We start from the raw sequence: 23,096 nt of genomic DNA, 5'->3' as shown, positions 1-23,096 counted from the left end.
CCAGGGGTTCTCAAAGTTTTGATACCTGAGGGCCAATTTAGGAACCCAACATTGGACTGAGGGCCGCCAAAGGAAAAATAGAAGAAAAAAAACTGAAAGAAATCACATTTGTAATAACTATGTTGTCCAAAATGTGAAAACATTTTTGAAAACAAAATGTTGGTCCAAAATTTGACAAAAACGTTGTACAATACTATGTCGTCCCAAATTTGATAATTTTTTTCAAAAAAAATTTGGTCCAAAATTTGACAAAAATGACATATATGCCAAATTTGACATTTTTTTTCAAAAAAAAATTCGGTCCAAAATTTGACAAAAACGTTGTACAATACTATGTCGTCCCAAATTTGATAATTTTTTCAAAAAAAATTTGGTCCAAAATTTGACAAAAATGACATATGCCAAATTTGACCATATTTTTCAAAAAAAAATTCGGTCCAAAATTTGACAAAAACGTTGTACAATACTATGTCGTCCCAAATTTGACATTTTTTTTCAAAAAAATTTTTGTCCAAAATTTGACAAAAACGTCATACTATACTGTGTCACTATGTCATCCAAAATTTGATGACATAGTAAATACAGTTGTACAGTTTACACTTATTGGTCTGTATCCAGTAATGTCCAATAAACATTTAACAAGCTTAGTAGCTCCTGGATTAAAACTGTAATTCATTGCGGGCCGCCAGAAATGTTTCTGCGGTCCGCCATTGGCTCGCGGGCCGCACTTTGAGAACCAATGATTTACACACTTCATCTCGCCGTCGTCCTCTAAGTGAATCACAAGGTTGGACCAAACCTGCGTCTCTTAAAAAAAAAAAAAAAAAAAAAAAAAAAGAAGCTCCGACAGCCAATAATAACCATTTAAAACCAAGGTCACTTTCACGGTGTAATATTCTGTGTAACGGCCGCTATTAAAAGTGAATGTAACCTGTTTGTGTTAGGTCACCGCTTTCCAGGCGGATGTCAATATAAGTTGAACCTCCCCCCCGTGATCCCAATTGGTTCTCGGTACAATCGCGGAGTGGATATTAAGAACGGATAACACGAAGACAGCACCTATAAAGCGACGTTTAATCCTTTTCACCTCCCGCTTTTTTGCAGTATAAGGTAAATCAAACTAAAAATGGTTTTCAGTCATTCGGGCAGTTCTTCACACGGATGTGAGGTGAAGTGTTCACGTCTTCTGATGGGTTACATTTCTAGTGGTCATTTGATGCTATAGAAACGACTCATACATCAAAACATACCCACATTGGTTTGGTTTCAACAGAAGCCCTCCTTCCCCACTTCTTAACTAGAGTTTGAACCCTGCTGATTAGCATTCTCAGTTCCTTTGATATGTTTCTTATATCCCTTTCCTGAAGATGATTACCTTTAATAGCCATTCAAACCCATTTTGTGTCAATGTTGTGTGCATGTTATCAGGCCAAAATCACCAGGGTATGCACACTTTTAACCAAGGTCAATTGGGTAGTTTGTGTTGTCGTTATGATTTAAAGGGACATATTATGCAAAATCAACTTTTTTAATCATTTAATTCCTTTTATTTGGGACTCTGGAGGCCGTATCAGTGTGAAAAAAAGATGACTCACTCGTGTTTTTGTGGTCCTCCTCAGTCTAAGTACAGGAGATAAAACACACGATGTTGACTTCTTCGCTCACTGGGACGTCACAATGCGCTAAATTCCCGCAATTATTGTCTCGACGAGCTCCGCTTTGTCCGTAAAACACGCGAGAGTGCCTGCGAGGGCAACGGTAATCCGAAAACCGGAAGTCCGTGAAAAGTTCTATTATTCTTGGCTCCACAGTGCAGCACAGAGTTCTACACAAACTTCCAGCCTCAGAGGATTTATCTGCCCAGTGGACACACGTTATATATGGCCTCTGTGGTTGATGTCATTTCCTGTCCCTTAAGTTTTGTATTTCTTGTTTTTAAGGTGGACCTTTAAGGTGGACCTAAAGAGATACTACTAAACAGAGCGTTCTGAACAGGGCTGTTTTGTTCAGGGTGATTGAACTGCTGTGGTGCTTCATCCTTAAGGTATTTTGACCAAAGAATGTCACAGACATGTTCACTAGGACACCAGGGAACTAGGTTATCTTGGAGAAATAGGGTACAATATTATATATTATATAATATATCATTTATATTCTCTGAAAAATGGTTAAGAAATCACAAATTCTGCCAGGGTATGTAAACTTATGAGCTATATATGGCAGTATTGGGTAGTTGACAGATACAGATACTGCAAAACCACATGTCTTTGTGTTATTATGCTGTTGTGAGAAGTGTATCAAAAATAGATATATATTTTGTTCATGTGGCATGAAGCTGAGACTGTGGCACTGGCAGTTAATTAATATATGATTAATGGGTAAAGTATATTGCTCCTGTTTAGGTGGAATTAAAAGTGAAATAAACAAGTGTTTACCTCAAGGCTATAGCGATCGTTTTTTCACAGAAATCACAGATATATCCGCGAACCGTTTGAAACATTGACCAGCGGTGGCTCAGGTTCTCATGGTGGTAAATTGTCTCTATTTACATGAATATCTCTCGTCTTGGTGACCACTGAAACTCACGTTCCGATTTTCCATTCACCCATTTACGCACAAAATAACCGTATACACAACGCTTTTTCTTATTTGCACATCATCCACACCGGGACCGTATCTATGTTCCCCGGGTCCTATGTTCCCCGCTTTGTATGTGACCGGGGACCCTTTCTCTAAAAAAGGGTCCTATGTTCCCCGGGTGCTTTTGGGTGAAGGACATACAAAGCAGGGAACATAGGACCCTAACCCTAACCCTACCCTACCCAACCCAACCCAACCCAACCCTAACCCTAACCCTAACCCTAACCCTTACCCTACCCATTACCCTAACCCTAACCCTAACCCAACCCAACCCAACCCAACCCAACCCAACCCAACCCGAACCCTTTACCCTGGAGCTCCACACCCAGGCTTCCACAAAGTGGGGAACAAAGGACCTTTTTTTTTTAGGAAAAACGGGGAACATAGGACCCGGGGAACATAGGTACGACCCAGTTCCCTTTTTGGGCTTCCACCACAGGAGTGGAGATCCGTCTTTGCTTAGAACACTCATCACAGTGTTCAGAATCAGCTCTCAGCCATACATACAGGCACATATTGTACATACATGCATGCCTGTCCCTAAGCTACATATACATGTGTATGATGTATGGTGGTTTACAGGAGCCTGAGGTCTGGTGGAAGGTTTTGATTTATAGTTAATTGCTGGGTGACTCCATCGCATAACTAGACAGATTTAATGTATGCGATGAGGCCGTGTCCTGCTTAAATTATACACAGTCCCCGCCGGAGCTGTGCCTGTAATGTTCTTTAATTTATTTTATGGCGTGATCAACGGCGGGAAGGTGCACCTTCGTTCACGACTGAATACGAGACTAATCGCGGCCGCGGACGCCGTATTAACGTCGATCCGGTCGGTGGTTCAGAGTGAGCAGATAGGTTTTCTCCGGGGGTTTCAGGAGAAACAGGTTGATTGGATTTGTTCGAAATAAAAAACCTGAGACGGTGTGTTTTGGTTGACAGTCGTATTTTGTTTGTTTTTCATGCGTTCTCTGAAGTATTACAGACAGTTTATCAGAGCGCTGAAGGTGTCAGGTTACTGCAGGTTGGAAAATAACATCTGCTCCAGCTGTTTTCATACCTGTGAAAAGCACCGCAGGGGTCAGATATATTCCGTTTGTCAAGTTCTTTGATTTACTGCTCGGTCTCCGTGTTTTTTTTTTTTTTTTTTAAACGTGTGCAGTGAAGCGTGACGGCTTAACACAGGCAGTCTAAAAGGGATACTTGAGTAAAAGTACAAAAGTATGTTAGCAGAAAATGACTTTGGTAGAAGTTGAAGTCCCTTTTTGTAATATTACTTAAGTAAAAGTCTTAAAGTACATGACATTTACTGTACTTACACTACCGTTCAAAAGTTTGGGGTCACCTATGCTATTTTTTTGGGGTGTCTTTCCATTAAAAGTCACACTTTTATTCATTAAAAGAGTTGCAAAATGAATAGAAAATATAGTCAAGACATTGACAAGATTATAAATAATGATTTTTATTCAAAATAATAATTTTTGTCCTTTTGTCAAAGAACCAGCAAAACTATTTTCAGCTGTGCTAACATCATTGCACAAGGGTTTTCTAATCATCCAATAGCCTTCTAACGCCATTAGCAAACACAATGTACCATTAGAACACTGGATATGGGCCTCTATACACCTATGTACATATTCCATTAAAAAACAGACGTTTGCAGCTAGAATAGTCGTTTACCACATTAACAATGTATAGAGTGTATTTCTGATTCATTTAATGTTATATTCATTGAAAAAAATTTGCTTTTCCTTCAACAATAAGGACATTTCTAAGTGAGCCCACGGTAGTGCATATCGATATGGAATTGCGCCATTGGTGGCTCAGCAGTACGGTGAGTTGTCTTTCGACTGGAAGGTTGCAGGTTCAATTCCTGGCTCTGCTCGTCAATGTGTGTCAATGTGAGCAAACGCTTTTAACCCCATGTTGCAGTGCGTGAATGGCAAAACTGTAGTTCATCAAGCCTAGAAAAGCTCTCAAGCAGGGGTTCCTCAAAGTTTTGATACCTGAGGGCCAATTAAGGAACCCAAAATTGGACTGAGGGCCGCCAAAGGAAAAAAAAAAACAGAAAGAAATCCCATTTGTACTAATTTTAATGACCAAATTGCAGTTCTACAGTTTAGCGTTAAGTAAAATAAGCGTGAATATAATGTAATTTAAGCATTAATATAATAAATATAATAATAAAACGCTTTATAATTTACTGGGTAATTACCCAGTATTTTGGCCATTGTTCTTACCTTGTAATTACAAGTTAATACCAAGTAACACATTTCTGTTACCATTTATTTACTGGGTAAATAGCTAGTAATTGGGGGCTGTAGCTACCTGCTTATTACCATCTTATAACCCAATAATACACTAAAATTCACCATATAGAAACCAGGTAAATACCCAGTGTTTTTGTTTACACTTATTGGTCTGTATCCAGTAATGTCCAATAAACATTTAACAAGCTTAGTAGCTCCTGGATTAAAACTATCAACTGTAATTCATTGTGGGCCGCCAGAAATGTTTCTGCGGGCCGCCATCGGCCCCCGGGCCGCACTTTGAGAACCAATGCTTTAGATTTATTACATAATGCACCTTTAACTATTGTAATTAATATTTTCACTTGTGAGTCCTGAAATCACTGCCCCCCCCCCCTTTTTTTTTTTACCTACAGTTTCAATAATCCTTTTAATGCAGCGAGATCAAAGACATAATCAGGGTTCAAAAACGTTAAGTCAAGTTAATCTGTCGAAACAATTTTAAGGCGGCACGTCGCGTACCTTTCCATTTCAATTATAGGCACAAGCTCGCGTTGAAACGTTGTCCACGGAATAAATATCTCCGCTTCAGTGCCACTTCTGCTCCTTCAAACTGTGCGTCTTGTTAGATTCTGTGAAAATGCAGGGCAACATGTGGTCTTGTGATGATGTTACCCAGCAGCCCTATTGACTTGAAGTGTTTGGATTTTTTTTTTTTTTACAGGTGCACGGCAAGTCTCTGGGTGGGAAATTATAACAGCCTATTTACCATGTGGCAAACAGTGGCAGTTTGTAGTTTGAATTGGATTTTATCTCAGCAGCCAGCTATTTGCAGATCATTACACAGGGAGTGCAGGCCCTAGATTGCCACTAGAGCAGCGCCGGCCTTGTGTCGGGTCTGTTTGCTCGTTCATTTATTTATGCTATTCAAATCACAACAACGTTGCTGTTCATTTGGGATGCTAACAAACTGGTTCAAGGTTTTTTTTTTTTTTTTTTTTTGCATTGGGATTACACACACACACACACACACAGAGAAAGAGACAGAGACAGAGAGAGACATGGCAGTGCCTTCAGTTCCAGCTTGCTTCATTTCTGTGCTGGCAGGCTTGTTTTTTATTTTATTTTACACACCCACGCGATGTTGCCATCAGACAAAAAAAAATTAATTCGAGGAGTGTAACATTGTGAGACCAGGTATGAGCTGCTGCCAACATGTGCAGCAGTGCCAGGTTTTTTTTACGAAGAGAAAGGCAGACGGCGACGAAGCGGAAAAAAATAAACGCAACTCGTTCAACAGCCCGTGTCCAGTTGACCACGACAAAACATGCTGTGAACCAGTGTCGGCCAAGTTACTACAGAAATTGAATTGTTAGCCACTACACTATACACTTTTAAGTTACTTTCACCAAAATAACTGGAAATAATGGATTTTGGCGGTCTCAGTAGATCGTATTGCGTTCAATGCAACTCATTACACATCCAGCAGGAGGCGATGTGGTACGGCATAATCACTGAGCTAGGCTTAAAGCCTTGTTTATGCTCCGCAGACAGCGCGTGACCAACAAACGTGCACGGAGGCGTTTATGCTAAGCGCGTTGTTCGTTGCAGTATTCGCTGCAACGGCAGGGGGCGTACAACTAAAATATTATTAGCCGTGGACACTACGTAGTGTGCGGTCGGCGGAGGATATGACTCCGTCGACCGCACGAAATGAGACGGTCCAGTCTACCTACCCCACTTCGGTCTTCTTCTTCTTATTATTATTACGTCAGGCGGTAGAAAATGCCTAGCATGCCTGGCGTAAGTTAACTACGCTGTCTAGCAACAGTAGTAAGCAACAACTTTCACAAAGCGACAAAGTTACACAAATTCAGAGGCGCGCTCCCTCGCGCCGCGGCAGCTCATTACGCATCCAGAAGGAGGCGATGTGGTACGGCATAATCACTGAGCTAGGCTTAAAGCCTCGTTTATGCTCGGGCGGGGCTCCGCAGACGGCGCGCGACCAAGCATGCACGGAGGCATTTTTGCCAAGCGCGTTGTTCGTTGCAGTATTCGCCGCAACGCCAGGGGGCGTACAACTAAAATATTCAGTGAATAAGCAGTAATTGTCACTAGCCGTGTCCGATTTCAAGGGCTGGAACCTACGGAGTGTGCAGTCGACGGAGGATATGACTCTGCCGACCGCACGAAATGAGACTGTCCAGTCTACCTACCCCACTTAGGTCTTCTTCTTATTATTATTACGGCAGGCGGTAGACTATGCCTAGCGTGCCGTCGCTAACCGTCACCAATTCTTCCTGATTCCCAAAGGTCTACTTTATTAGTATTAGTGTTAGTTAATAGTCTATTTAATCTCCATATAAGTAGCTTAAAACACTATTCTAATATCAAAATAATTCATTAGTTTTATATTAAAGGTGCCATATATAAGAATGTGGCCAAAAACAGTTACTACATTCAAATTCAAAATACAGAGGTCTTTTAGGTTTCATTTTTTTGACGTAACTGGCAACCCGTTGTTGCTCTGCAGCTGAGACTCTACTGACTGCAATGATTGGTAGACGGCCACATGCCAAAACATGATTTCAAAACATAAACATGATTTGCTTTAGATTTATTACATAATGCACCTTTAATTATGTGTGCTGACGTAATTATCCAGCATGACGACGCATGCTCTATCTATAAATTACTTTAGCAAAGTTGTAACAAAGTTTATTTTACTGTTTTGTTGTGTGGTGACAAAATGAACGACAGTAGAGACGGCGTAAGTAAAGTACGTTGGAGTTAGCTACGCTGCCTAGCAACAGTAGTAAGCAACGACTTTCACAAAGCGACAAAGTTACAAAAATTCAGAGGTGCGCCCCCTAGAGCTGCGACACCTTTCCGAGCTCACGCGCCCAGTCAGACACAGGATATGACGTCATTTTTGTCGTGCGCCCCCAGCACACTACGACTACCCTAAACCTAGCTTAAGGCTAACAACGGTACAATATAATGTCCGCAGTTATGGCTTAGAGATACTTTATTTTTAGGGCGTATTCATATTGAAATCAAAAGAGCTCGAGCCTACCCCTGTATATTGTATATTGTTGTTTTTTTTTAATCTGGATTCAGACTGACGTGATACAGATTGACAAAGTTTCACATAATGGATGTTTCTGTTGTGATCATTCTGCTGCTTCACCTTTGTCTGTTTCCCCCTTTTTTGCTATAATATGCAGTTACGTGACGTTATCGTCCCTTATGTTTTGCGTCGTATAGTTTCCTTATCTGAGTATTTTATTGTGTCTGACTGGTGTTTTTTTCATTTTTTTTTTCTCTGTCAGAGAGAGAGAAAATGGAAACTGTCTCCAGCAGAGTTAGTGGTCCTTTTCCTTGGCTGATGTCGGACACCATCAGTTACACATGCAAATGCATTCTGACATCATCTCTATTGTGTTCCTTTTAGCAACGAGTCACTCTGCAGATGTACAGTAAATTCAACGTTGTTGTTTATATACTGTGACAGTAATAGCAAGCTAGTGGAACGGTGGATCATGCGGTAGGGCTGTATGGGTGTGGGGGGGGGGGTTAATGTTCCAGGCTGCTCCTGTGGGGCCCCTCTGAGCTCAGGGCCCCAGGCAACTGACTGTGTTGCCTCTCCTGTTGCAACACCACTGTTTCTTTTCAGCATCGGCACGAGTCACTATAGACGGAGAGAGAGAAAAGAGCCGGGAGGCAGCGAGTCGGTATGCTAAACGCCCGATGGAGTGCGATTTGTGGTGAAATCAAGACTGATTTGTTGCTATTTTTGCTGCACACACAACTGTAGAGCAGCGGCAAAAAAAGAGAGCAAATTTCCCTCGGGATCCAATTTAGATAAATATATATCTAACATGCATCCCGAGGGGGAAAAAACATGCTCTCTCTTTTTTTTTCCATGTCACAGAACAATTAAAATTGTAAACTGACAACAGAGAAATGTGCAACTCCTCCTTTATGCCGTTTGAGTGATCAGATCGGTTATTTTCGGTCTATTTTCTTTGCGAAGGAAAGCGGTGATTAACACGTATTTATATGCAATTATCTCCGCCCTCAGTCGAGCAGATACGCGTGTAAACGAGACATAAAAAAACTAAGCTAAGGTAAGGCTTTGTGTCGCACCTTTGTCGAAACGCGTCACCCATCCTCTTTCAGCGGGCTCCACCACAGATGTCGAGATGCTGTTATAGCTTCGGTGCCTCCAGGGAACATCTGGCACCCTCCCCCCCCCCCCCCTTTCCCTACTCCCTACAATCTGGGAATATAATAATAAGAATGGTGATTTCTAAAAATGATGGGCGAGAATAAAGGCTGCTGATTAGAGGTCAACGGTGGAGCCAGCTTTTGTGGGTGACTGACTAATGTGCACCGAATAAAGTGAAATGAAAACAAAATGCGGCGCAATTAAAAGAAGAAAAAAAGAATCAAAGGAAAAACGCTACATTTGGTTACAAATGTCAGTAAGAAAAAGAAAAATAAATAAATCTAGATTTACTTAAAAAGCAAGAGTGTGAAATGTGGCAGTTAAAAGAAAGATTCGTCCAGATTATACAAAGATGGCAGGTGCTTCAATAGCGTAATCAAGTGATTTGATTACATGGTAGAGTGCCCATGGGAAAATAATGATAAATATAAGAAATGAATAATATTAAAAGTACTAAGACAACCCCCCCCCCCCCTCATATATAAATAGAGAAATGCTTAAGGACAAGTAGACAGAATGGAAAATAATGATGAATAGTTTAAACTGGGGGGGAAACAAAAAAACAACACAAAAAAGATAATGATATAATCACAGTTACAGAGCCATCACTTACAGAGCGAGATGGATGTGCAAAAATAAACTTCTGGGCTGTGAATGACATTTATAGAAATGGAGAAACGTCTATTTGTTCACTTTGTTGTCAAAGATATAAAGCTATAGGGATTTTCTAACAAACACGCGACCTGCCACTCAATATTAAATGATAATAAAGTACTAGTGTATGTTTTCTTTTTAATTTACAGGCTCATTATGCATTATAAATACGTTTATTATTGATGTCTTGATGGAATATTCTGATACAATGGATACTGTCATAATAATAATAATAATAATAATAATAATAATAATAAAAACAATACTACCATACATCATCATATTAATAATCATAACAACAGGACTTGAGGACCTGACTGCGGTTGAACTTGGATTTTTGAGGATTTTTGTCCCTTCATTTTTTGCAGTTGGCAAATTGTTTAACTTGAGAATACACTTTTGCAATATTGCTTAATTAATGCAGCAACATTCTACATTATTGTGTAGTATTGTATATATAAATATAACCTGCGCTTTGCAGGTTCACGGTCTCTTGGGGTTTTGTGTGTTCTCAGCCGTTTGTGTGCAGATGGAGTCACGTATCAACAACGCTATTCCTCATCCCTGTGCTCTTGCTGTAAATGTCACTTGGTGTTTGTTCATGTGTTTGAAAAGAGAGAAAAGCTGGGAGGGAGGGACTTTTATTATAGCTAGACAGACAGACAGACAGATAGATTGCTAGCTAGTGATAGATAGATATATAGATAAATAGATACCTAGCTAGCTAGTCAACTAGATAGAAAGATAGATAGCTTGCTAGCTAGTGATAGATATCTCGATAGATAGATAGCTCACTAGCTAGTAATAGATATCTCGATATATATATATATATATAGATAGCTTAGCTAGTGATAGATAGCTCACAAGCTAGCAATATATTGATAGTGATGAATAGCTTTCTAGCTAGTGATAGATAGCTCGCTAGATAGATAGATAGATAGATAGATAGATAGATAGATAGATAGATAGATAGATAGATAGATAGATAGATAGATAGTAAACTAGATAAATGGATAGATCGATAGCTTGCTAGCTACTTAAAGATAGCTCAATAGATAGATAGATACTAGCTAGTGATCGATAGCTCGCTCGCTAGATAGATAGATAGATAGATAGATAGATAGACAAATAGATAGATAGCTTTCTAGCTAGTTATAGATAGCTCGATAGATAGATACTAGCTAGTGATCGATAGCTCGCTCGCTAGATTGATAGATAGATAAATATGTAGATAGATAGCTCGCTGATAGATAGATGGCTAGCTCGTGATAGATAGCTCAAAAATAGAAAGCTAGTCAAATAGATAGATAGATGGATAGATCAATAGCTTGCTAGCTAATGATAGATAGCTCGCTCGCTCACTAGATAGATAGATAGATAGATAGATAGATAGATAGATAGATAGATAGATAGATAGATAGATAGATGGCTAGCTCGTAATAGATAGCTCAATAAATATATAGATAGAGCTAGTCAACTAGATAGATAGATAGGTAGATAGATAGATAGATAGATAGATAGATAGATAGATAGATAGATAGATAGATAGATAGATAGATCGATAGCTTGCTAGCTAGTGATAGATAGCTCGCTCGCTCGCTAGATAGAGATAGATAGATAACAGCTGAGTGGTGATACAGACAGACAGCACTCAGCTCCCCCTCAGCCTTATTTCAAGAGAGATAAAGAAGAAAGAGGAGACAGAGCTGAGCAACGTGCACACGACAAAACCACTCTTAACATCCTCCTCAGCTGGAAAAGACAAATGGTGGGGCTGATCAAGTCAAGTCCAGTTTATTTCTGAATCAATTCCCAGAGAAGCAGCTGTGACAAAGAGCTTCATAGGCTATAAACACAGATAAAAACAAGGACACAGTGTCACAGTTGAGACGCAGAGGAGTAAACGATGCTGTTTCTCTGTTTTTCTGCATCGCACGCCTCCTAATTGGCACTAGGGGGCAGGCTGACTAATCACGTGTGTCAGTGAGTGAATAAATGAATGACGATGTGAGTGAATGACTTTGGGTATGAGCGTCAAAAACAACAACAAAAAGCGACAAAGAAGAAGCGGAGTCCAAGAGCAGGGGCACAGTTTGTGATTTGGGGGCGGTGGTGCCCGCTTTGTGATGCCGCTTTTGGTGCACGGACGAGGGACTAAAGTCACATTGGAAGAAATGAGTAAATGACAGACTGCAGCCGAGTAGATAAAAGGAAATGTGGGGCTAGAGCGGCCGACGCTGTCGAGGGAGGCGGCTCTCTAGTGGAGGGCAGTCAGACGGACTCCTGAAGTGCTTTTTCGGCACGCCTCAGTGAAAAGAGCCACCGACTCAAAGTGCTCCATTGAGCTGGCATTTTGTCATCGAGATGGCGGAGGGCATTGTGTCCATAATAGCACATCACAAACATTGTTTGCACCATGGCGGCTGCCCTGAGTGAGGCAGGTTCATCCCTCCAGCACGAACTGGCTCTTCTCAGTCCTTCACCAAGTTGTTGAGAGATGTGCGTCAGCCCTAAACGACGCAACAAGCTCCTATATTCCTGTCAGAAAGAAAGTTTATGGACGGGAGTCACACAGCGGTCTGACAGACAGCGCTAGTGCTGCGCTAGCTGCTCTAATAATGAACATGCATTTCAGACTTATGAAGATTAAAAAATCTATGAATTGATTAATCTTCTAAGTGATTTAACTCATTTCAAAGGGAGTCCACACGCCCAGCTACAGTATTTATGAGGCTTTACTTATGGGCAAAAGGATGTTATGAGCTAATGCTAATATGCTGATAGTAGGCAGCTGGTGTGCTTGGCTAAAATGTCCATTTAGATGTTGCTACATCTTGTATTTGATTAACTTTGGACAACATTTTGACAAAAATGAGAGGCTATTGACTTGAGCTAATGATTTTTATTCACTAAATGATTGTCTATATAAAATGACAAAGGGAATTATTATTGATTGTTAGCATATACGTCTTCCAGTTTTAAAACTGAAGGCTGGAATAGACTACATTGGCAGTTAGCCAACAGGGGGCGACTCTGGTGGTTACAAACAGTATTTGTGAGGCTTTACTTATGGGTAAAAGGATGCTATGAGCTAATGCTAATATGCAAATAGTAGGCAGCTGGTGTGCTTGGCTAAAATGTCCATTTAGATGTTGCTACGTCTTATATTTGATTAACGTTGGACAACATTGGAATAGACTACATTGGCAGTTAGCCAACAGGGGGCGACTCTGGTGGTTGCAAACAGTATTCATGAGGCTTTATTTATGGGAAAAAGGATGCTATGAGCTAATGCCAATATGCTAATAGGATAAAAATGAGAGGATACTGACTTGAGCTAATGATTTTATTCACAAAATGATTGTCTTTATAAAATTACAAAGTATATTATTATTGGTTGTTAGCCTATAATTCTTCCAGTTTTAAAACTGAAGGCTGAAATAGACTAAATTGTCAGTTAGCCAACAGGGGGCAGCACTGCTGGTTGCAAAAGAACTAAGTTTGAATGGAAGTCAATAGAAAAACAAGAATTTACTTCTCACTTGATTTATTTACAACATCAGTTAACATTTACCTGATGATGTCAACTGCTAGTTCCATGATGTTACGAGAGGTGTCTGGTTACAAGTGACTTTCTGGTTTCGAATCACAAATCTTGAGGCTGAACAACACAACTGGCTCATATACAGTATATAGTTTGAAAATAGTCACAAAAGACAGCTCACATATTTGTACTTTTCAGGTCACAGGCACTCGAGGAAAAGCTGTGAGAGGTAATTATCCCAATATCTGTGCAAAATTTGCCATTTTCTGTGGGGGTCTCAGGTTTGTGTATTATAATAAGTGTGCATGTGTGTGTAATTGATTCTTCCCACTGAGGTTTACACAATTATTTACTTACCTCTGCCTGAGATGCGGCTCACTTACACTACAGTATACCCGAGTCCAACATGTCACCTCATCAAACATAGTCTCTGTTCATTCATTTCACCCGTTAACTATCAATAATCCACTTTTCTGTCACGGAGGATTGGACTTCCTCCGCGCGGAGTTTGGCGTGGCAGCAAATCTCCCACCAAAGGTGACAATTTACCGCGTCGTCGTCAGTTTGAACTCGCAAAATGAATTCTTGTGGCCCCGGGAAAGGGTTTTGTCTCCTGTCTTGCTTGGTCTGAGTCAGGAAAAGTGCAACTCCAAGGTAGAAATGTTTTGGGTTTTTACCTTAAAAGAACCCCAAATATAAATCCATGCAGTTCAAATTAGGCTTGGGTAATCAATAAGTCATTAACTTCACACACAAATGCACGATTGTAATAGTTATTAGCTGGCCTTGTGTTTAAGGCTCAGAGTCACAAATATGTTCTCGAAGGATTATAATATATTTATTCGGTCAATGCTCCGAACATGGTTGCTCATATTTTGTGCCTGTACATTGTTTGTTTATCCAGGTCAAACCTGTGGATGAGTGGTAAACGCGGATAATCCTCCCATTATATGCGATGTACTGCTTTGTCTGCAATTATATATATCTACTTGTTGATCTTTTGAAAGAAATGTCCTATGTTTATTTTAATTCATTTCTGATTTTGAGTCATATTTACTGACATTTAAAGGTGCCATATGTAAGAATGTGGCCAAAAACGGCTACTACATTCAAATTCAAGGTGTTTTAGGTTTCGTTTTCTGACATAACTGGCAACCCGCGGTTGCTCGTTAGCTGAGACTCAACTGACTGCAATGATTGATAGACGGCGGTAGGTGGCGCCATATGTAAGAATGTGGCCAAAAAACGGTTTGAAAGTAGATTTCAAATTCAAAATACCGAGGTCTTTTAGGTTTCGTTTTCTGACATAACTGGCAACCCGTGGTTGCTCGTTAGCTGAGACTCTACTGACTGTAATGATTGGTAGACGGTGGTAGGTGGCGCCATATGTAAGAATGTGGCCAAAAAACGGTTTGAAAGTAGATTTCAAATTCAAAATACCGAGGTCTTTTAGGTTTCGTTTTCTGACATAACTGGCAACCCGTGGTTGCTCGTTAGCTGAGACTCTACTGACTGTAATGATTGGTAGACGGCGGTAGGTGGCGCCATATGTAAGAATGTGGCCAAAAAACGGTTTCTACTTTCAAATTCAAAAATACCGAGGTCTTTTAGGTTTCGTTTTCCGACATAACTGGCAACCCGTGGTTGCTCGTTAGCCGAGACTCAACTGACTGCAATGATTGGTAGACAGCGGTAGGTGGCGCCACATGCCAAAAACATGATTTTCAAAACATAAACATGATTTGCAGTCTGCAAAATATTTTTTTAATGCAAATATTTTGTCTGTACTGTTGTTGTTGGTGAGTTCAGTTTGTTATATGAACATTATTCCTGAGTCTCTGTGACATATTAGGAGGATTTAATGGCCAGTTGCTTTAGATTCATTACATAATGCACCTTTAATTTCCAGTGCAAACATCCCCTCAGCAGCAGCAGCAACAGCCTTCCTGTGAAAAAAAAAAAAAACCTCCTGTCACTGACCGCCTCGTCCACTGAGTGTCACTGTTGCTGCACTGTGGCGTTAGCGCGCCGTCACGGCTCATCCCAGTGTGTTAAAAAGTGTAAGAGGTGGAGAGGGAGAGAGAGGGAGAGGGATAGACAGGCAGCGAGAGCGAGGGAGGCAGCTGCTGGGCAGATCATCACACTGTCTCTTGCAGTAGTTGTCTTTCTGTGCACTCGCTCTCTCTTTCTCTTTTTTCCTCTTTCTCTCAGCCCCATCCCTCCTCCTCCTCCTCCTCCTCCTCCTCCTCCACTCCTGTGGCTCTGCATGCCCCAGAAACAAGGTAGTTCAGTCTAATTGCTCTAATGGCGTCCCATCCTCATTAGACTCTTGACCTTGTGCGGTGCGTGATAAGAGCGGGTCGGCTCGGATTAGAAGTGGACCCCCAGGTTCCCTCCGCTCTCCGGTCAATACCTCGGATTTGATTCACTTCCCTGGAAAACGCAGGTGCTTCCCCATTAGCAACTGGGAGGCATTTGATGGCATGGTTTCTTTTTGTTTTTTCGTCTTCTTCCCCACACAACAGACACGCTAAGTCTTGACTGTTACCACGCAGTAGTGACAGCTTTCACCAGGCTAAAAAAAACCATCTGGATTTACTTTGCACATCATAAAAGAGACCGACTGCACTATAATCGACGTATTTACTGAGAATTATTGGGAAATAAAACACATTACGTGCGTTTACTGTATGTGACGCAAAGAAAAATGAAGCAGCGAATATCCCCAAACAAGATCGGAGGCAATTTATAAACTGTAACGGATATAACGTCGGATTTTCCGCCGTAAAATAATCCCATATACGATTAAAGAAACATTCATATTTGACAGAATCTGTCAGAGATTAATATTAGTTTATTTTGAACGAGAAGCTATTATACATATCATTGGTAACCTTTTTAAATATCCTGTCACTGTATAGTGTGTTACTGTGTTACTACACATGCACATTCTGCTGCCGATGACTAGCAACGAGATTACAGTGTGATTTATTCGATGTGAACGAATGAACCGTGAATAACTTTGGAGGCATCTGTTTGTTCTCTGACGAACAAGCGATTCTCCATATGTACAGCCCCTTCGAAATTAAGGATAATTTAAAGATGCATTATGTAATAAATCTAAAGCAACTGGCTATAAAATCCGATGTCACAGAGACTCAGGAATAATGTTCATATAACAAACTGAACTCACCGACAACAACAGTACGGCCAAAAATATTCCCATTAAAAGACTGCAAATCATGTTTTTGTTTTGAAATCACGTTTTTGGCATGTAGCGCCACCTACAGCCGTCTACCAGTCATTGCAGTCAGTAGAGTCTCAGCTGCCGAGCAACCACGGGTTGCCAGTTACGTCCGAGCTACAATGGAGGAGAAAAAAAACGAAACCTAAAAGACCTCTGTATTTTGAATTTGGGTGTCGTAACCGTTTTTGGCCACATTCTTACATATGGCGCCTTTAATTTGCATATAATGTGTAATATGGAAAGCCTTTCATAACAATACAGTCAATTACTTAGGATAAAAAAACGCAGCTTTTGACTGTTCTCCTCACTTCAGAAATCACAATAACGATGTTTACGCGACTCAAAAGTTAGCTTAGCTGAACCTAAACTGAGGTAAATGAGGGAGCTTCACAATTCAACAAAATAACAACATTTTAACACAGTTCAGTATAAGTATTGCTGAACTGAATGAACAACCTCTACTGGACCCATTTCTGTGACTGAATAATGTGATATTGATTCATAAAATTTCGATATCTGGCCACACCGGAGAGCGCCCGATTCCTGAAAACATGCACAATCTTTTCTCCCGCATTGACGACTGTGCAGCGGCTGCCTCTGACAAATGTCGCTGCCTCCGGCTTTCGAGATATTTCCAATGCGAGCGCCTCTTCGGGAAAAACGCAATTAATCGGACAAGCGTTAGTCTTAATTGATGCGACCATTGTAAGCTGCGATACCGCCAGCCGCAGTTTTTGGATATGGATAAAAACAAAAGCGAGGCTCCGTAAATGGTGCAAATACGTGATCAGAGCTTTCGTTTTGTCAAATGCAAAATAGGCCGTCGGAAAAAAGTCGGTAATAGGGCAGTTCGTATACGCAAAAGGAAACATAAGGAAAATGTGGCAGGAAAAAAAAAAAACCCTTCAAGTGTTCGAAAAATAATGATCCCTCGCTGTGGGATATGATATTTCGAAACACCTTCTTCTATTCATACCTCATCTCAACACTCACGGAGTCTGTGTTTGAGGGGGTGGAAGGCAGGCAGGCAGGCAAGCACAGAGAGGACTGTGACAGTCGGAGATAGACGGGGGGGGAAAAATGTCGAGCTGTACCCCCTCAAGACAAAACACACCACTACATGAAAAAGAGAGCGCGAGAGAGAGAGTGCTGGGATATCTCTGCAGGCAAAACAGCAATAATTTGCCTCCATAAAACCGTTATTAGTCTCCCATCTACCTATGCGGTTAGACTTAGCAGGGCTAAGCTCTCTGGAGAGAACCCTTAGTCTGCCTCATCTGCAGCATACCTGCAGGCTGTGTCTCTGTGTGGGGTGTGTGTGTATGTGTGCGTGCACGTACAATGGCTACAGTCATCGTGGTGCCTGCATTGATGTGGATAAGTACGTATGAGAGAGAAACAAAGGCAAGCGGGATCGCGCGTGCAGACAACAAACGGCATTCCCATTCCTTCGGAATTGTCTTCCCTCAGAAACCGAGCTCTCTTCCTGTTTTTGCGGGGGGGGGGGGGGGGGAAGAACAACGCGGTAAACAAGTTGTTAATACGGCCCGCTCCTTTGTGCGCGAAAGCCCCCCCCGGTTTTAATGAAGGATTCACTTTCTATGACCGGCGCTGATGAGGGACCCGCTGATTAAGCGAGCGCGCGGCCTCTGGCTATCATTATGTTTCAGCTGACCCTTTTTCTTCTAACGGCCCGTGTTTTCACACTCGGCGTTAATTAATAAGCTGCGAGCGCCGCTCACTCCGTGAAAACCCCGAGACGTAGCGCCCGGAAGAAAGGAATATAATATGGAGTCATAAAATAATGGGCAGAGCAATTTTGAGAGACAATCATCTGTAACTTTGTCATCAGTTTACCGAGGCGACTGCTCTCTGCCGTACCCAGAAAAGGCAAAAAAAAATCACTTAGTCACTGTAGATGCATGCAGGCGTTTTGCAAGAAGGTTATTCAATGGAAAACGACAGAACAGGGACAGCTATATGAAAACACGTTAATAAGAATCCTTTTAAATATGTATGATCTAAAGATAACTTAAAAAAATGCTAAACTGCTTGTCAGCCCCGAAGCTGTGGTTACTGCACGTACGCTGCACCAGATTTAATTTGCACAAGTGCTCTGGTTTTTTATTTTATTTTATTTTATCTCTCCCTCTCGTTTTTGGAGACATCTGCGATAAAAAAGAAAATGCAACAAACAAGAGAGAGAAAGAAAGAAAGAGACGCTGCCTTGTCTCATTATATCAAATCAACAGGGAACAAATCTGTCCGGCTAAATTACATCTCAGCACAGACGTGACACGAAAAAAGTCCCTGAATAAATATTCCCAAACAAACAAGAAAAAAACAAAACAAAATGAAGGAAGAATTATCACTGCCATTGCACAGTGTCAGGAGAGAAATGAATTTGTTTGCACAATACTTTATTGGCAACAAACCATGAAGCAAGATGATATCCTTGTTCAAAGAAAATCAATTTTTGGCTGAAAACGATATAGAATTGAAGGATATTTTCAGCTGGGAAATCCTCCATCCCTCATGCTTTCCAATTCAATCTTTCTCTCCCTCTGCCAGTGTCAGACTCAGTTGCTGTGAGAGATTTTTTTTTTCCGTGTGTGTGTGTGTGTGTGTGTGTGTGTGTTTAGAGCCTTTTCCCTCCTTCTTCATCTTTCTCAATTTGCAATGAAGACATTTCATTTCAGATCATGCAAGGAGGAGATTTCAAGGCAATTATCAACACTCTGAATGTTAAATCCATTTCACCATCTTCTGCACATTCGGGAGTGACTGATCCATCATTTAAGCGCTCAATCCCACAATAACGGCAAAGATAAAATGAATAAAACTCATCCTCATCTGCTTTTTTGAATGGTGAACTCTCTGATACCTCTCAGCAGGGTGGAATAACAGGGTGGGAAACGAGTAAACAATCCTCAGAAACACGGGAGGACGGGGAGGGAAAAAAACTCCTTACTGGTTCATTTCAGTATAATCTAAATGTGTGTGTGTGTGCTTCTGTATGGGAATGTCTGTGTCTGCACGTGTGTGTGTGTGTGTGTGTGTAAAGGTGTATGTGTGCGCTTGTAGAAGGGAGATGGACAAACCCAGGGGTCCGTTTATCTAAGCTGACAGAAACAATTTATAACACTGCCAAATAGGGAGTAAGAGCCCCTCACACACAGAGTGAACTGGAGGGGAACCAGACAGAAAGAGCACAGACTGTGTGGCATTAAGAAAAGGCCCTGAAACACTCTGCCACTACTAATAACAGCAGACTGGGGACAGAGTCTGGCCCTGGTCATTTTTGGCCACGATTCCCTCACCAATCTATTGTTTCATTATTGTCTGTGGTGTAGGAAAAAAGAAATCTATCTATCTATCTATCTATCTATCTATCTATCTATCTATCTATCTATCTATCTATCTATCTATCTATCTATCTATCTATCTATCTATCTATCTATCTATCTATCTATCTATCTATCTATCTATCTATCTATCTGCAACTAGCTACCTTCAAAGCTATCTATCTATCTATCTATCTATCTATCTATCTATCTATCTATCTATCTATCTATCTATCTATCTATCTATCTATCTATCTATCTATCTATCTATCTATCTATCTATCTATCTAGTGGACTAGCTAGCTTCATATATATCTATCTGACTGTCTATGTAGCTAGTTGTCTTTCTATCTAGTTGACTTTCTATCTATCTATCTATCTATCTATCTATCTATCTATCTATCTATCTATCTATCTATCTATCTATCTATCTATCTATCTATCTATCTATCTAGCTAGTGGACTAGCTAGCTTATATATCTATCTGGCTGTCTATGTAGCTAGTTGTCTTTCTATCTAGTTGACTTTCTATCTATCTATCTATCTATCTATCTATCTATCTATCTATCTATCTATCTATCTATCTATCTATCTATCTATCTATCTATCTATCTATCTATCTATCTATCTATCTAGTGGACTAGCTAGCTTCATATATATCTATCTGACTGTCTATGTAGCTAGTTGTCTTTCTATCTAGTTGACTTTCTATCTATCTATCTATCTATCTATCTATCTATCTATCTATCTATCTATCTATCTATCTATCTATCTATCTATCTATCTATCTATCTATCTATCTATCTATCTATCTATCTAGCTAGTGGACTAGCTAGCTTATATATCTATCTGGCTGTCTATGTAGCTAGTTGTCTTTCTATCTAGTTGACTTTCTATCTATCTATCTATCTATCTATCTATCTATCTATCTATCTATCTATCTATCTATCTATCTATCTATCTATCTATCTATCTATCTATCTATCTATCTATCTATCTATCTATCTAGTGGACTAGCTAGCTTCATATATATCTATCTGACTGTCTATGTAGCTAGTTGTCTATCTATCTATCTATCTATCTATCTATCTATCTATCTATCTATCTATCTATCTATCTATCTATCTATCTATCTATCTATCTATCTATCTATCTATCTAGCTAGTGGACTAGCTAGCTTATATATCTATCTGACTGTCTATGTAGCTAGTTGTCTTTCTGTCTGACTGTCTATGTAGCTAGTTGTCTTTCTATCTGACTGTCTATGTAGCTAGTTGTCTTTCTATCTAGTTGACTTTCTATCTATCTATCTATCTATCTATCTATCTATCTATCTATCTATCTATCTATCTATCTATCTATCTATCTATCTATCTATCTATCTATCTATCTATCTATCTATCTATCTATGATGATGATGACCCACATTGGATTTTAGCCAAAACCACTTCCTCTAAGAGGTCTCGATCTTTAACGGTGTCAGGTTGCACAGTCGTCGTCGTCGTTGTCGTGTAAACCCGACAGTGATCCCACACACAAACACATCGTAATGGGCCCCGTGCACAGCAGCCATTTTGACAGGTCACAGTCGGGGGAAAATCGCAGGTGTAAATAATCTGATGAATGATGGTCTATCTATCTATCTATCTATCTATCTATCTATCTATCTATCTATCTATCTATCTATCTATCTATCTATCTATCTATCTATCTATCTATCTATCTATCTATCTATCTATCTATCTATCTATCTATCTATCTAGCTAGTGGACTAGCTAGCTTATATATCTATCTGGCTGTCTATGTAGCTAGTTGTCTTTCTATCTAGTTGACTTTCTATCTATCTATCTATCTATCTATCTATCTATCTATCTATCTATCTATCTATCTATCTATCTATCTATCTATCTATCTATCTATCTATCTATCTATCTATCTATCTATCTATCTATCTATCTATCTATCTATCTAGTGGACTAGCTAGCTTCATATATATCTATCTGACTGTCTATGTAGCTAGTTGTCTTTCTATCTAGTTGACTTTCTATCTATCGATCTATCTATCTATCTATCTATCTATCTATCTATCTATCTATCTATCTATCTATCTATCTATCTATCTATCTATCTATCTATCTATCTATCTATCTAGCTAGTGGACTAGCTAGCTTATATATCTATCTGGCTGTCTATGTAGCTAGTTGTCTTTCTATCTAGTTGACTTTCTATCTATCTATCTATCTATCTATCTATCTATCTATCTATCTATCTATCTATCTATCTATCTATCTATCTATCTATCTATCTATCTATCTATCTATCTATCTATCTATCTATCTAGCTAGTGGACTAGCTAGCTTATATATCTATCTGGCTGTCTATGTAGCTAGTTGTCTTTCTATCTAGTTGACTTTCTATCTATCTATCTATCTATCTATCTATCTATCTATCTATCTATCTATCTATCTATCTATCTATCTATCTATCTATCTATCTATCTATCTATCTATCTAGTGGACTAGCTAGCTTCATATATATCTATCTGACTGTCTATGTAGCTAGTTGTCTTTCTATCTAGTTGACTTTCTATCTATCTATCTATCTATCTATCTATCTATCTATCTATCTATCTATCTATCTATCTATCTATCTATCTATCTATCTATCTATCTATCTATCTATCTAGCTAGTGGACTAGCTAGCTTATATATCTATCTGGCTGTCTATGTAGCTAGTTGTCTTTCTATCTAGTTGACTTTCTATCTATCTATCTATCTATCTATCTATCTATCTATCTATCTATCTATCTATCTATCTATCTATCTATCTATCTATCTATCTATCTATCTATCTATCTAGTGGACTAGCTAGCTTCATATATATCTATCTGACTGTCTATGTAGCTAGTTGTCTATCTATCTATCTATCTATCTATCTATCTATCTATCTATCTATCTATCTATCTATCTATCTATCTATCTATCTATCTATCTATATATCTATCTATCTATCTATCTATCTATCTATCTATCTAGCTAGTGGACTAGCTAGCTTATATATCTATCTGACTGTCTATGTAGCTAGTTGTCTTTCTGTCTGACTGTCTATGTAGCTAGTTGTCTTTCTATCTGACTGTCTATGTAGCTAGTTGTCTTTCTATCTAGTTGACTTTCTATCTATCTATCTA

The sequence above is a fragment of the Microchirus variegatus genome (assembly GCF_963457635.1).
Source record: "Microchirus variegatus genome assembly, chromosome: 3".
NCBI lineage: Eukaryota > Metazoa > Chordata > Actinopteri > Pleuronectiformes > Soleidae > Microchirus > Microchirus variegatus.
This window is presented reverse-complemented; position numbering follows the sequence as displayed.